Below are 17,427 nucleotides of genomic sequence, written 5' to 3'. Positions count from 1 at the left end.
GAGCTCGTTCATCCCAATCAAATGTGCACACCTAAACCTCGAGCATATCACCCAAAGATTGCCGGCGGTGAGGGCTTCCTTTCCGATGAGATACTTGGGGCTTCCACTCTCGGTGTGACAACTCAAGAAAGTGGACTTTCAATTCCTAGAGGACAAGGCGGCGGCTAAGCTCATCCCATGGGAGGGTAACAACATCACCACCATAGGGCGCACCACACTTGTCAAATCTTCACTCGCCTCGCAAGTGGTCTACTACATCACGCCGTTGATTGCCCCCCCCCCCCCCCCCGAGCATCCTAAACAGCACAAACAAGATTGCGAGGGCATTCCTTTGGTCCGGCGCAGACAGGACGACTGGTGCCAAGTGCAAGGTCAACTGGGACATGGTCTGCCGACCTTTTGAGAGGGGAGGACTCGGAGTACTGAACACAACAAAATTTGCAAGAGCCCTAAGACTGAGATGGCCTTGGTTCAAGTAGAAGGAATCAACGAGAATGTGGGTCGGCATGGAAAATCCTTGCGATGAGATGGACCTCAACCTCTTCTACGCATGCACAACAATCACGGTTGGTAATGGGGCGAGGACCCCCTTTTGGGAAGCTCCATGGGTTCAAGACCGGAAGCCTAAGGAAATCGCGCCTCTTATCTTCGAGGCATCCTCGAGGAAAAATTAGAAAGTTAAGGATGCGCTCCTCAATGATGCATGGATCTTCAAGATTAAGATCACAATAAGCTTCACCGTCGAGCACATTAGGCAATTCATAAACCTTTGGACTCTCATCAATAGCTTTCATCTTGTGGAGCACATCGAGGATGAAATCATCTGGAAGCACACTAAGAACAGACAATACTCGTCGGCAAGCGCTTACTTGGCACAATTCATGGGCTCTACACACTCTCCGATGCCACATGCGGTGTGGAAAGCCTGGGTGCCGCCTAAAGTGAAGTTCTTTGCGTGGTTGGCTATCCAAGATAGGATTTGGACAGCTGACAGACTGGCAAAGCGGGGGTGGCCAAATTGCGACCTTTGCCCCCTATGCAAGCGTGTACAAGAGTCCGGCGCCCACCTCTTCTACAAATGTAGATTCACCATTCGCCTCTAGAATTTGGTCAATGAATGGCTACACCTTGAGCACCTTCACACTCCTACATGTCATCTTGAGCAATCTGTCAAAGATTGGTGGGTCAACCGCTCCAACATCTCCATGCCAAATCGCAAGGCCCGGGCTTCCCTTACCATGCTAATATCTTGGTCTATTTGGAATGAACGAAATGGGAGGGTCTTCCGCAACAAGTCCTCTCCGCCAACAATCTTGCTCAACAACATCAAGCTTGAAACTAAACTCTGGGTCGCCGCAGGCGCAAAAAAGTTAGGGACCATCATTCCGGGAGAGTAAAATCCTTGTAGTTGCGGGCCTGTAACAAAACATTCTTCTCCTTCTTAATTAATATATGCGGCAAATCTTTTGCCCGTTTCAAAAAAAAATAACCAAACCTCCAGACAACACTCTTGAGAAACAAGCAACATGAAATTTACCAGTGCAACTTTCAGCCAAGCATATAAAATCAGGTCATGTATATACAAAACCAAATATATTCGCAAAAAGAAATACAAAACCATATAAACGGTACAAGTTGCCCAGCCAGCCAAGTTCAAATATACCATGCTAGAGTAAATTGTTGACATGTAACTCACTGAGCTCGTTGGCCAATATAACAGATTCAGAACTAGGCCCTGGAATTCAAGATCCATCGGCTGTTGATCTCAGAATGCACATGATAAGCATCACCAATTGAAATTAAATTGACAAGTCTACTTTCATATTAATACACATGCAGAGTACTAATTTGCCACCACAATCCAAGATTTCAGGATTCTTAATAGTCTACTACAGATCATACTCTAGAAACATTCATCCCACAATGACCTGCCACTTGACACTACAACTAAATAGGCACACGGTAAACTACATACACGTGATCATCTCTGGAAAAAGAAAACATAGCGGCACAAATTCTTGAGGCCAAAATGTAAGAAAAAAAGCTAGATAGACTTGCATGTTCGATAAAATGCTGCGTTGGTGAAGATATATCTGATATAGCACTGAAATCTAAACACTGACAGAGAAAAGACTGAAGAAACACACACTAATACTGATGAGAAACACACACTAATACTGATGAGATAGAAATAGAGCAACATCTTCTCTGAATAGCTAACAAAAGTATGCTACTTGGACTATCAGCAAAGGTGTGTGTTCCATGGCTACAAATGCAATTGCCAGTCAATTTTAGAGAGAAAAAGCCATCTGGCCCTACTTCATACTCCCTCCGTCCCTAAATATTTGTCTTTTTAGAGATCTCAAATGGTTACCACATACAGATGTATATAGACATATTTTAGAGTATAGATTCACTCATTTTGCTCCGTATGTAGTCACTTGTTGAAATCTCTAGAAAGACAAATATTTAGGAACGGAGGGAGTAGAAAGCAAACGCTAATTTCCAGTTTCCCATTCATCGGTACAAAATGAACCAAGGTGACTGACTTACAGTTTGATTGCACTTGAAATTCACCTTCGATGCAAAAACCAACCATGCAAATGAAAAAAAGATTGACCATGCAAAAGAAAGTGTCTAGCTCTGGGTGCTTCTTTGTTTGTCACTTCCAAAAGGATGGATCATAATCATTACCGCAATATGAATAAATAATGCTATGTGCCATGGATAAAATTTGAGAAACTTTAAACAGAAATTACAAGGAACAAAGAAACTGGTGAAGCCGAATTAAAAGGCTAAAAACTGAATAAGAGCTTCAAGACAAAGAGAGACCAAAAGAAGTGCAAGTAGAGCCTTCAGCGTGATTTATCGCTTGTGAAGAATGAAAAACTGAAGAAAAGTGAGGTGCTAAAATACTGAGCTGAATGGGCTTGACTATGAAAGAAAAACTATATGAAAAAAATACTGGACATAAGAAGCCATCGCCAGGCAAGAGCTCATTGAGTGAATAACAAACAGAATAATGAAATGAGAAATGACTGTACAATAAGACAGATAGTTAATCTATGAAAACCATGATATACTTAACAATGATGCAAGCTGACAGACTAAGGAACAAAAAGCATAGAGAAACTGTAAGCAAAACATAGCTTCCAAAACTTCTTGTGATCTCAGTACACACATCTAAATAGTGGGGCTGTTCATTCATGCATTGAACACAATCTGACTGAAATATGACGCATGAAAAAATTCTAATATCTGAACAAATATACTAATACTAATCTCTGAACAATAGCACTCAAGCATGCTACTAAACAATGAACATTCTAGCCTGGACGCCCAGAGGAGCACGCTCTGAGATGCAGACGAAGACCCAACAACTGGAGAAACGAATCCGCGCGAACTGAAAAACGATCAGCTGTTTTTGTTTCTGGAAAAATGAAAAGAACATGCAAGTTTCAATGATATCAAAATCAGGCAGCATAACTTGACTTGCATAACTTAGTCCATTCAATCCAATACATAAAGATAGATCAGTCTGTCCCCATCAGACGACACAAGATAACTTCAAACGAACAACACGCCACCAACAATACTTCTGGAACCAAGCTCGCATCGTCGATTCTTCTTCCTACGAGAAGCACGGGGAACACTACGGCGACATATACTAATACTGATAGGTATAGGTATGACTTGCTGCAGAGTCAGGCGGTAGGAAAAGGAGCGAAGGGGAACGGGGCACTCAGATCTGACGGGCAAAGCCGTCTAGTTGGTCTTGTTGGGGCACTCGCGCGAGAAGTGGCCGGACTCGCCGCAGGAGAAGCAGCCGCCACCGCCGCCACCACCGCCACGGCCGCCACCACCTCCGTAGCCACCGCCACCGCCGCCGCCGCCCTGGGGACAGTCCCTGGAGATGTGGCCCTCCTCGCCGCACTTGTAGCACTCACGGCCGCCGCCGCCGCCTCCTCCGTAGCGGCCGCCGCCGCCACCACCTCCATAGCCGCCACCGCCGCCGTAGCTGCCGCCACCGCTGCCGTAGCCGCCGCCACCACCACCGTAGCCGCCGCCGCCGCCGCCGTAGCCGCCTCCACCGTAGCCACCCCCGCCGCGACCCCCGCGGTCACCACCGCCGTCGCCAGGGCGGGAGCCGCCGGCGAGCGCACCTCCTCCTGGTGCGGTGACGTCGGCGGCCTTGGTTCGGCCGTCGTCGCCGGTGATGACCTCAAACTCGACGACGTCGTTCTCGTTGAGGCTGCGGTAGCCGTCGGCCTTGATGGCGGACTGGTGGACGAAGAGGTCCTCGCTGCCGTCCTCCGGGGAGATGAAGCCGAACCCCTTGGTGACGTTGAACCACTTCACGGTTCCCTTCACTCTCTCACCCATCTTGCGCCGCCGCTGGAAACGAAGGACTAAAACCCTAGCAGGAAACCCTAGATCGGTGTGGTGGCTGAGGAATGAGGGAGGAGGTGGGGGGGTCTACATAAATAGTCCGTTTAGTTGGGCTTGTGCAGCAGCTTCGAGGCCCAACCACACAATTAAGTTGGACCTGCTGGTTTTCCATGCGGCCCAGCGACGTGAGTTCACTCGCCTGCTCCCGGGAGCATCTAGTTAACGAGAGCTGCCTCGCAACGATCAGCGTCATTTGGAGCGTTCTCAGTCATTCGCCACGTGTCGCGTTTTGGACACTCCTTTCGGATTTTAACTTTTTATTTTTCCACACGTGTTATCGGCTTTTTAAACGGTTTTTTTTCGGGGTTTTTTGACGCTTTGGTTTTTCCCCGGTCTTCCTTAGCTTTTCGATTAAAAAAATATTTTAAAAAAAAATACGAGAAAAAAACACATTTTCTTTTTTTCTCTTTCGTGAAAGTCACGGTTTTTTTCGCGAGAGGCACGGTTATGCTTTAGCGAGAGTCACGACCGTGCCTTTCGGAAACGAAAAAAATGGTTTTTTGTTTTTTTTCTTTCGCGAGAGTTACGATTTTGTTTCCGCGAGAGGTACGGTTGTGCTTTCGCGAGAGTCACGGCCGTGCCTCTCAGAAACGAGAAAAAAAACATGATTTCTGTTTTTTTTCCTTCCACGAGAGTCACGGTTTTGCTTTCACGAAAGGCACGGGCGTGATTTTCGCGAGAGGCACGGACGTGCCTCTTTCGGAAAGGAAAAAAAACCATGCTCCCGGTTTTGGTTTTTTTCGTCCGGTTTTCTCGTGAAAAAAAGTTCGTCAAAACCTATCAACATGGGATCTAGTTTTGAATATCTCGACGCGAGGAATTCAATAGTGAAAACGGTTCGAGATTTGGACGCACGGTTTAAAAGATAAAATGTTTTGAATAAACGGATCTACGAAAAAAGAAAAACTTCCAGGTTGCGACAAGTAGCATGTTGCATGTGCGCCACTTGTCGCGACCTGGGAAAGTGGAGTGTTCTTTGCAACGAGTACTCCTTAATTAATGATTTCGCCTGCTCCCCGCTCGCTCCAGCTGCTCTGCGGCTCGCTTCGCTCGGCCGCTAGCTAGTTTTTGTTTTTCGTTTTTTTATGTTGTTGGTCTAGTAGAAAAAACCAAACGGTTTGAAAATACTTTTGAAATATATTATGAAATAAAAAAGGTTTAGGATTTTATAAAAAGTCATATATTTGAGCAAAGGTTCGTGAATTTTGAAAAAATAGCGATCTGAAAAAGTTTGTGAAAAATTGTAAAAGGACATCGATTTTGAAAAAAACTTCATCGATTTTGAAAAAAGGTACCAATTTCGAAAAAAATCAGCAATTTGAAAATGTTCCTCAATTTTGCAAAAATTACAACTTCAAAAAAATTCATCAAGTTTGACAAAAAAGTCCATCAATTTTGAAACAAAATCATCAAATTAGAAAAAAAAATCATTAAATTTGAAAAGAGATCATAGGTTTTGAAGAAAAAGTTCACAAATTAAAAAAAAGATCATTGATCTTGAGGAAAATAACGAATTTGAAAAGTTCACGCATTTAAGAAAGAAAAAAGGGGTAAAATAGAAAACGAAAACCAAACAGGAAACAACTGCATTTTTTCAGCGTCACAATTTAAGAAATAAAACTAAGGAGCCCACTTAGTGCGCTCGGTACTTGTTGGGGATATTACTGCTGGGCGTAAACCGGCCTATCTGGGCCGGGTCAACTTTATCAGTAGTTCAAGAGTGATAAAGCCCAAGAAGGTAGATGAGGGCCTAAGGCCCGTAGCCGGTTCAAGACTTGTAGCTATAAACCGGGATTTGTATATAAACTTGTATTGTAAGTTAGGAATAAGGAGAGACCAACCCGGAATACGAATATCGACCGGTGTTGGGACTCTGTGAACCGACAGGTGTCACCCGTGTATATAAGGGGACGACCCGGCGGCGGTTCAGGGAGATAGACAACAACTCGAGACATAGGCGAAGCTTGTTTGCTCCCTAGTCATCGAAACCCCATCAATTCCATCACAACTAGACGTAGGCTTTTACCTTCATCGAAGGGCCGAACTAGTATAAACTCTCTTGCGTCCCTGTGTCCACTTTAACCCCTTCAAGCTAACCCGTCGCGATGGCTCCACGACTAAGTCCTTTCTCTAGGACATCTGCCGTGACAAAGCCACGACAGTTGGCACCCACTGTGGGGCTATCGCACGATGGTTTCCGGTTCTTGGAGGGCCGCTTTGAAGGACTCGAGGGCTATGCTGTAGGCCGGATGACTAAGAGTCGTCGCGGCAAGTTCTACATCGACGACGCAGGCTGGGGCCCCGAGGTCGGCTCAATTGAGTACGGGTACCGGGTCCCCTTTGGTGGCATTCACGTTTTCATTGGCAAGATCGGTGAACCGGGCCCTGAGCCGAACATCTGCACCGACCTCGTCGAGACGGCTCAGCGTGCACGATCCGCCCGGGTTAAACCGGCCATGAAGCGTGCCTTCATGGGAGTCATCCATGGAGGAAGTTATGAGGATGGATCGGAATCTCGCGGCGATACCGTCGTTTGTTCCGATGACGAGTCATCGACCGGAGAAACCGAATCTCTTTATCAGCTACAAGACAGCCGGATTGGGGGCTGTTCCGATGGCGACAGTATTCCGGACCCCTCTGATCTGCCCAACCGGGTTGGAATATTCATGACTGGCACACAAGCAGCGCTTCATTCTTCGACCGCTGCGGCAACAACCTCCGATTCAGTAGCGGCGACGGCTGCCGGGGCAGGAGGCCCTGTGCGCCCGCCGGCTCAAGTTCTATCAGAGCTATTTGATGCATTGGTTGTGCTTATGGCGGAGGCTAATCCGGCGGATCAGGGCGTTCACAACGCCGAGATTGCAAAAGTGAAGGAACAGATCACCCAGGCCAAGGCAGATCTGGCAGCTGAGGACACCAGGATGGCCACGGAGCGGGCCGCTTTAGACGCACAAGCCTACAGGCTCATGTTGGACCAGAGTGTGTCGCAGGAAGTCATGAGAAGGAAGTACCGATCCCGTTTGCCTCCGGTTTTTGAGGCCAGAGACCTTTTCAATACTCCAGGAGTAGGAACCGGCAATCCGCTGGAGGGAAACCGGGCGGAAGCTCCCGGGACCAGTGCACCGGTTCAGCCTCGTCAGATGGACCTGCCTCGTCAAAACACCGTTATACCTCAGACTGTTTTAACACCTCCGGGTCACTACTCCAACCCGATGGACAATCTCGTTGCCGCTGCTGCACGGCTGGAGGCCATTCCAATTGAGGGTGATTCGCCGCAGGCAGTAGAGACGCGACGGGTCAAGGAGTTTCTGAGGACAACTTTGGTCCAACAGGAAGCATACTCGTACAGCCGCGACCGAATCCACTCGACCCCCCGCGCAAGCCGGAGCTATAGCAGACATATGGATGAACCGGCAGTGTCGAGTAACGAACGACGTGGAGCACCCCGTGGCAACAACCCGACGGGTGGTGCTGATAACGCTCAGGAGGTGGTGAACCGGGCCCGAGCGCGCAGGGAGGCCGAGTTAGCCACACAGCATCAGGCTCGGCAGCTCACGCCGGTTCGTCCAACCATCTCGATCGAACCTGGGGTTACTTCTAGTTCTTTGGGGGTGCCTTGCCTTATCCCCGCTTTACGCAATGTGCGCCTGCCCAAGGATTTCAAGGGCCCGCGCAAGGTACCAAATTACACGGCGGATCAGCCTCCAGAGACATGGGTGGAGAGCTATGAGATGGCCATGGAGATGCTTGATGTGGATGACGCGGCGTGTGCGAAATACTTCACCATGATGCTTGAAGGAACGGCCCGTACTTGGTTAAAAAGCTTGCCGGCTAATTCTATCAGTTCATGGGCCCAATTACGAGTCCGGTTTATCAGCAATTTCAAGGATACATGTAAACAGCCTATGTCGATAGTGGACTTAGCTGCATGCGTCCAGGAGGAAGGAGAATCAACGACTCATTGGGTGCGCCGGGTTTCATAAGTGTTGCACTCATCAGACCGCATCAACGCTGACACCGCAGTATTAACCCTAGAAGGCAACTGCCGGTTTGGGCCCCTGAAGCTGAAGTTGGGACGGATGAAGCGTCATTGCACTGACATGGGGACCCTCATGGCCGCTTTGGTGAAATATGCTGATTCTGATAGTACCAAGGATCCCGAATCTGATGATGACAAGACAGGGAAGGGAAAGAGGAACAGCAACTCCAAAGGTCAGCAGCATCACTGGGCAGGCAATGGTGGTGGAGGCAAGCGTAAAGCGGATGGTAACATGGACTTTGTGGCTAATACCAACGCATAGGACAATGGCCAGCGACGCAAAGGTAAACCGAAAAATCATAATGGGGCACCCAACCCTAACCCAGACCGTCTAAACTATCTGCTAAGCCAGCCCTGTCCAAGACATGGGATGAAGGAGGCTCCAGCAAACCACCTTTGGAAGGATTGCTTTATTATGCAGGAGTTCAAGAATTCTAATAATTTCCGGTATGATCACGAATCTGGCGGTGGCTCAGGATCCGGGCCGGGTTACGGTGGAGGAAGTTCCAGTTCAGGATTTAATGGTAATCCGGACGGACATAATGGTCAAAATAGTCAGAACAACTGGGGTGGTTACAACCAACAGCAGCAACAGTCAGGTTACTAGAGCAACCCAAAGCAGTTGAATAGTGGGCAGTACCATGTCTTCACTACTAGCTTGGACAAGCGAGACCGGAAGGTTCAGAGGCGGGCGGTCAACTCTGTTGAACCGGCCACACCCCGTTATCTACGTTGGTCTGAACAGCCAATCATATGGAGCAGAGAGGATCACCCTCCCCAGGTCGATAATCCGGGTCAGTTGGCTCTGGTGGTGGCGCCTCAGGTGGGAGGTTACAAGTTCACCAAGGTGCTCATGGATGGAGGTAGCAGCATTAATATCTTGTACTATGAGACCTTCCGTCGTATGGGGCTGACAGATAAAAATCTTAAACCGTCTAATACGGTGTTCCACGGTGTAGTACCTGGAAGATCAGCATATCCTGTTGGTAAGATAGCTCTGGAAGTGGCCTTTGGGGATGATCATAATTCCAGGTCGGAGACATTGATGTTTGAAGTGGTGAAAATCCAAAGTCCATATCACGCCCTATTTGGGCGACCGGCCTACGCCAAGTTTATGGCACGACCCTGTTATGTGTATTTGCAGCTCAAGATGCCGGGTCACAAGAGGACAATAAAGGTTCACGGAAGCCGCAAAATCGCTTTGGAGTGTGAGGAAGGTGATGCGGCCTATGCAGAGTCGGTTTGTGCCACCGAGGAGCTGAAGTATTATAAGGACAATGTTGATCCTGCGGACATGACTCCATTAAAGAAGCCAACTACGGAGCATGATCCGGCCCTGAAGTTCAAATCGGCAGCAGAAACTAAGCTTGTTGACTTTGTACCTGGCGATTCGTCCAAGCAGTTCAGCATCAGTGCTAATTTGGATCCGAAATAGGAAAGCGCACTCATCGAGTTCATCCGTGAGAATCGGGACATTTTTGCATGGAAGCCCTCTGACATGCCAGGTGTACCGAGGCAACTCGCTGAGCACACCCTTAATGTGGATCCTAAATACAAACCGGTGAAACAGTTCCTCCGTCGGTTTAACAAAGAAAGACGCAAGGCAATTGGAGAAGAGGTAGCCAGGCTCTTAGCAGCTGGTTTTATTATTGAAATTTTTCACCCTGAGTGGCTTGCCAATCCGGTGCTGGTCCTTAAGAAAAACGGCACCTGGCGCATGTGTGTGGATTACACAGATCTTAATAAATCTTGTCCAGCAGATCCTTTTGCCCTCCCCCGTATTGATCAAATTATTGATGCTATGGCGGGTTGTGAGCGTTTAAGTTTTTTGGATGCATATTCTGGCTATCATCAGATCAAAATGGCAGTTAAGGACCAGGAGAAAACGGCATTCATAACTCCCTTTGGAGCCTTCTACTATGTGTCTATGCCCTTTGGGCTCAAGAGTGCCCAGGCAACTTATCAACATTGTGCGCAAAATTGTCTACACAAACAGATTGGCCGTAATGTACACGCCTACGTGGATGATATCGTGGTTAAATCCAGGGAGAAGGAGACTCTGATTGGTGATTTAAAGGAAACTTTTGATAACCTGAGGACATACAAGATGATGCTTAATCCGGACAAATGCGTCTTTGGTGTACCGGCGGGCAAGTTGTTAGGCTTCCTGGTGTCCAATAGGGGAATTGAGGCTAATCCGGAGAAGATCACAGCTATCACCTCCCTAGCTAAACCGAAGTGTATCAATGATGTTCAACGCCTGGCAGGCCGGATTGCCGCGTTAAGCCGGTTTATCAGTCGTCTTGGTGAGAAGGCAATCCCTTTGTATCAGATGTTGAAGAAGACGGATCAGTTTGTCTGGAGTTCTGCTACTGATGAAGCATTTGAGGACTTAAAGCGGCAATTGGCCAATCCGCATGTGCTCGCCGCTCCCATTGACAAGGAGCCGTTACTGCTATATGTTGCTGCTAATGCTCGGGCGGTCAGCATGGCTATTGTGGTGGAGCGAAAGGAGGCAGGTAAGGAGCATCCGGTTCAACGTCCGGTCTATTATATCAGCGAGGTGCTCATTGAGTCCAAGCAAAGGTATCCGCATTGGCAGAAGCTGGTGTATGGAGTTTTTATGGCAAGCCGGAAGCTTAAACAATACTTCCAAGGGCATCCAATTACGGTGGTCAGTTCTGCTCCTTTGGGGGATATCATCCAGAACCGGGAAGCAACTGGCCGGATTGCCAAGTGGGCTATAGAGTTTGGGCCGCACGATTTGAAGTATGTGCCTCGGACGGCGATTAAGTCTCAAGCACTGGTTGATTTTATCAATGATTGGACGGAAATGCAAGCACCTGAAGAAAAGCCGGATCACACATATTGGACCATCCATTTTGACAGATCCAGGTAATTAGAAGGTTCGGGGGCTGGAGTCGTATTAACTTCCCCACGAGTTGATAAGTTTTGCTATGTTCTCTGCTTAATGTTCCCTTGTACTAACAATGCAGCTGAGTATGAAGCCTTGCTCCATGGTCTCCGGATGGCTAAGGAGATGAATCTAGGTCGAGTTAAGTGCTTCGGTGACTCGGACCTCGTGGCTCAGCAAGTGTCTGTCACTTGGGACTCTAAGGATCCACTCATGGCGGTATATCGTCATGAGGTGGATATTGTTGTAGGTCATTTCAAAGGCTATCAGGTGGACCACGTGGACCGGCGGAAAAATGAAGCGGCAGACGCTTTAAGCCGGTTGGGCTCTCAGCGCAAACCGGTTCCGCCCAATGTTTTTCTGGATGTGCTGCACAACCCGTTGGTCAAGATCCCTGGTGAAGCGGATTTGGCTATTCGTGATCCGGAGGCTCAATTGGTGGCAGCTCTTCATGTTATTCTGGATTGGACGCTTCCCTACCTGGTGTACAAGAACCGGGGCGAGTTACCAGAGGATGAGACTCTGGCCAGACAGATAATCCGGCGATCCAAGTCCATGACTATTATCAACGGCGAGTTGCATCATTGCAGTGTGTCAGGAGCATTTCAACGCTGTGTGTCTCCTAAAAAAGACCGTGAAATTTTGCGTGAGATCCACGCAGGAGATTGTGGTCACCATGCCGGTTCAAAATCTCTGGTGACTAAAGCGTTTCGCCATGGCTTCTATTGGTTAACTGCTCATGCTGATGCAGAGGATCTGGTCAGACGATGTGATGGTTGCCAAAAGTTCTCAAGACGTGCTCATGTACCAGCTCAAGAATTGAGAATGATTCCAATTACTTGGCCGTTTGCGACTTGGGGGCTGGATATGGTTGGGCCTTTCAAAAGGTCCAAAGATAAGAAGACCCACCTCCTGGTGGCGGTTGACAAGTTTACAAAGTGGGTGGAGGCAGAACCTGTTAGCAAGTGTGATGCGGCCACGGCGGTTTAGTTCATTAAAAAAGTGATTTTCCGGTTTGGCTTTCCACATAGTATCATCACAAATAATGGTACCAATTTGTCCAAAGGTGCCATGAAGGAGTTCTGCGAACGGGAGCACATCCGGCTCGACGTTTCATCAGTGGCACACCCACGGTCCAATGGTCAAGCAGAAAGAGCTAATCAAGAGATCTTGAGAGGCATCAAGCCCCGGCTCATGGTTCCTTTGCAGAGAACGCCGGGTTGTTGGGTAGAAGAATTACCATCTGTGTTATGGAGCATCAATACAACACCCAACAGGTCAACAGGATACACACCGTTCTTCATGGTTTATGGAGCGGAGGCGGTTCTCCCCAGTGATATCCGTCATGATTCACCTCATGTGACGGCTTATATTGAAGCGGACAATGAGACAGCACGGCAAGATGCTTTGGACCGGTTGGATGAAGAGCGTGACATAGCAGCCGCCCGATCGGCGATTTACCAACAGGATCTTCGTCGTTATCACAGTCGCCGAGTTAGAACCAGAACCTTCCAGGAAGGAGATTTTGTGCTTCGGCTCATCCAAGATCAGACTGATATGCATAAGTTATCCCCACCTTGGGAGGGGCCTTTCGTGGTCAGCAAGAATCTGCACAACGGGTCATACTATCTGATCGATATTTGAGAGCATAAGGACTCACGTACATCAGAGGAGGAGACCAACAGGCCGTGGAACATAGCTCATCTTCGGCCTTATTATACCTGAGCCATTGGTTCTACTTATGTACATATTACAACGATGTATATATTATGATTAAATATAATAAACCGGAACCTCAGCTAAAGCGGGGTATCTGTTCTTTTACATCATGTGTGGTTACACGGAGTTGTTCTAAAGCGGCCTCCGGTTTACCCCTTGAGTTCGCTTTTTAAAAGCATCATGTTATATCACTTGGAGGTTTGGTCGTGTCCAAACCAATACCATACCTCTTGATAGGCGAGAGCCACCAGATCACTTGGGGACTTGGTCACGTCTGAACCAGTCATGCCTCTTGATCGGCCTAAGGCCGCAGAATCACTTGGGGGCTTGGTCGAACCCGAACCATTGCCATGCCACTTGGTCGGCATAAATGCCACAGTTTCATTTGGGGACCTGGCTGACTAGAACCATAGTTACACCTAACGGGAGCTTGGTCGTGTTCGGCCATGGTAACGCCATTTGATCAGCTCAAATAAACCTTTTTTGCAAACGGTTTTGTCATTGCTTTTGCTTTGCACTTTTCTTTGCAAGCTACTTTTTTCTTTTTTATTGCGTATTTTTAAAACCGACAAAGTTTTCAACCAATCAATTGACGGAACACAGTTCACGTCAATCCGGAGACTATTTGCCCAGTTTGATCCTTGTTGTTAACATCCTCTTATGGAGTAACACGGTGTTTATTATAACCCGGCACGGTTTACATGGTAAACCAGCGTCATATATATACAGGAGCTGTTATCTCCTCCAACAGTGTGGGTTTGCAAAACTCCGCTTCAAGATTGGCCAAGCCAACTTCATGCTCAACGATGGCAGGTATTATGTATCTCAAAAATTTGGTCATATACTTAAAAAAATTGGATGTTTTGACTTCATATATGCAGACATCATATTCCGCCTGACGGTACAACCGCGGTGGCACTTGAAGAGTTTCTTATTGCAGAAAGTGCTTTGGAAAGTTCATCACCACAGGAAGAACAAATTATGCACGAAGACATATCAACATCAAAAGTATCAGCTAGCCTATTACAAGGCAACACGGTGCCCATAATAATATCATTGTTTTTCGCAAAGGAGAGGCAGTTTTAAAACCGGTTTCCGGTTCAAGCTTGGTCACCAACCTGGCCTGATGGTTGTGGGTCATCCTGCGCCGCTTCAGCCTCCGTTTCTCTACCTAGTGGCTGGAAATCAACAGTTGTCCAGTCGATTCCCATTAATGCTTGAAAAATAGCTTCATCATGGATCAGCAAGGACGGGTCAATATCGGGAGCTAAGTATGCTTACGGATTGGAGGGATCAGATTTTCCGATTCATGGATTGGTGCAGCTATTCGCTTGTTCTGATTGTCATATTGGGCTTGATAATGAGACAAGTCTGCTTCTTCAGCCAATTGACAAGCTAGCGGACGTACCTCCCGGTTTATTGCTCATAGATCCACTTCACCAAACTCTGACCCGTCTTCCTTCAAGCTGGGATAGCCCTGAGCCGCTTCAATAGGATCAAAATCCGGCACCCAGGCTTTTGCCCGGATTAAGGCATTGATCGCACCGGTTCGAGCAGCAGATTTCTTCAGCTCTTCAACCCGGGCAGGAAGCACCGACAGTTTCATCAGAGTGTCTTGAATCAAAGTGGGCGCCGGTTTGTTATGGGATGCGGTACAGATGATCCGCTGGGCACCAGTATACAATTGTTCAACCAATGTATAGGCAGCTTTCAGTTTCTTCCGCACATTTGACCCCAAGTGACCAATGCGTGTCCCTGAAATACCATAAAGGGTTAATAAACCGGCAACTCCATAAGAAGGCAGAGCCAATTCAGAAGTCAAACTGGCTTACCAAAGATAGCAGTAGTCATGGCATGCACGTGCCGCTTTATGCTGGTCAGTTCATCCGCCACTGGTTTTAGTGCAGCCTCGGCATCCTCTGCTTGTTTGATTAAAGCGGACTTTTCAGTGGCCCAATCCGCCCGCTTCTTCTTGAAGCTCTCCTTAAGCTGTTCCATGGCGCTTAAAGCGTTGGATAATTCCTCTTTTGCTTTGGAGGTTTCAGCTTGTTGGGTTTTCAGATTTTCTTGGAGATCGGCGACTTGGCTTTCTTTCGTCTTCAGCTCCGCCTGCATGCAGACAGTTATATGCTTCAACAAAATGGTACAAGGATTGAAGTACCAACCACATAACAAGTTATGCACTTAGCACTTGGGGGCTAATGCATATTCGATCTTCATCTTTCAATTGCTTACAAAGTCCCAAGATCAATACAAGTATTCAACTTGGCACTTGGGGGCTAATGGGGCCAGTGTCTTGTGGATGGAGTTGGAAATCGGCCAAAACATCCCGGTAAAATTTAGAACCGGGCGGCTTAAAGCCCCGAGCTAAGTGATCTACGAAAACAACAACCTCTCCTTCTTGAGGAGTGGGAGGGCATTCTTTGCCAGGAGCCCTCCAATGGATGGTATCTTTGCTGCCTAAAGCGCCGATCAGGACTAGATCGTCCAGCTGAGCCTCTGTGATGCGAGAAGGAACCCATTTGCACTCATATACTTGCTTGGCCATGATGGAATCTACAAGGTAGAAGATCCCGGTTCAAAAATGCATTTGATCAAGGTACATTGGTATGTGCAATGTTAAACCGGAGACAGATCTATCTGAACCGGAGTTTTATGAAGCAACAACATCTGGCGGTTCAACAAGGGGACTAATGGTATATACCGGTTTGGCAAATTTTTTCTACAAGGTTAAACCGCCTGGTTTAAACATTGAAGCAGATGAGTAAGTTTATAGAAACAGATTTCGTAAGATTTCTCTACAGCGATGCATCTGAAGCAAGTTCAGAAAAAAGATAAATATTCAGAGGTCCAAAGGGAGCAGTACCGAATCAATGAGCAAGACGTACATACAGATCTATGGTTTTGAGATGTGTAAGTGAAGGCGGAGGGTAAACAGCTACCATTGCACAGAATAAAGATTTGCGGAGTCATCTAAAGATCTATCGTATGAGCAAGAGGCAGACGATGAACACTGAAGAACTGTGAAACCCTAGGTCAGATCTGCGGGGGAAAGGATAGAAGATTTACCGGAGCTGAGGAAGACGCGGAAGGTTGCCGCAATGCTCTGGTGCGCCCAGGTTGATGCAGCGGCCAAGGTTGAGGCAGAGGTCGACGGCGGCGGCGGAGCTCCGAGGCTGGCGACGCGAGGAAGATGAAGAAGAAAGGCACGAAGGGGAGAAAAGAAATGACCCTTCAGTCCTATTTATAGGGCGAAAGAACATGTGTCAGGCGCGACAATCAAGGGGCCATGAAACGGAGCTGTCGCCTCGATTTCCGCAGATCTATTAAACAAAGAAGCATAATGGATAGCTTCGTTATGACAGGTGACGTCACTCCAGTTTACAGCAATCAGAGAAGATGACATCATGGCGGTTTACCAATTTATGAGAAGATGTTGAAGATGAAGCTTTTGTTAAAGGATTGACATGAACCCGTTCAAATCAATCTGGGGCCTAATGTTGGGGATATTACTGCTGGGCGTAAACCGGCCTATCTGGGCCGGGTCAACTTCATCAGTAGTTCAAGAGTGATAAAGCCCAAGAAGGCAGATGAGGGCCTAAGGCCCGTAGCCGGTTCAAGACTTGTAGCTATAAACCGGGATTTGTATATAAACTTGTATTGTAAGTTAGGAATAAGGAGAGACCAACCCGGAATACGAATATCGACCGGTGTTGGGACTCTATGAACCGACGGGTGTCACCCATGTATATAAGGGGACGACCGGGCGGCGGTTCAGGGAGATAGACAACAACTCGAGACATCGGCGAAGCTTGTTTGCTCCCTAGTCATCGAAACCCCATCAATTCCATCACAACTAGACGTAGGATTTTACCTTCATCGAAGGGGCCGAACTAGTATAAACTCTCTTGCGTCCCTGTGTCCACTTTAACCCCTTCAAGCTAACCCATCGCGATGGCTCCACGACTAAGTCCTTTCTCTAGGACATCTGCCGTGACAAAGCCACGGCAGTACTAAACCGGGAGGAGCTCGAATCGAACCACATCGTGCACACCTTTTTTAGGGTTTAAAACAATAAAATGGTAACTGGGTCGGCCTAGAGTGTTGGGGATATCCATGCCAGGTAGGCACATACCTTGATAAAGTTATGAAGAAATTCAAAATGGATTAGTCAAAAAAGGGTTCTTGCATGTGTTACGAGGTGTGAAGTTTGAGTCAGACTCAATGACCACCACTGCGTAAGGGATGGACAAGACAATTCCCGAGCTCTTCGCAATTTTCAAAGCTGTGAAGGTAGAAATCAAGA

The 17,427-nt window shown here is 47.6% G+C and overlaps 1 pseudogene; it reads right to left on the bottom strand.

Moving 5' to 3' along the window:
• Nucleotides 1-3,462: 3,462 nt before the first annotated feature.
• On the bottom strand, nucleotides 3,463-4,477 carry LOC147991693 (cold shock protein 2 pseudogene; annotated as a pseudogene).
• Nucleotides 4,478-17,427: the final 12,950 nt, after the last annotated feature.

This window comes from Triticum urartu, chromosome 1A, assembly GCF_056163025.1.
Source record: "Triticum urartu cultivar PI428250 chromosome 1A, HENAU_Tu73, whole genome shotgun sequence".
Taxonomy (NCBI): domain Eukaryota; kingdom Viridiplantae; phylum Streptophyta; class Magnoliopsida; order Poales; family Poaceae; genus Triticum; species Triticum urartu.
The sequence above is the reverse complement of the archived record's forward strand: the minus strand, read 5'-3'. Positions and strand labels throughout refer to the sequence as shown.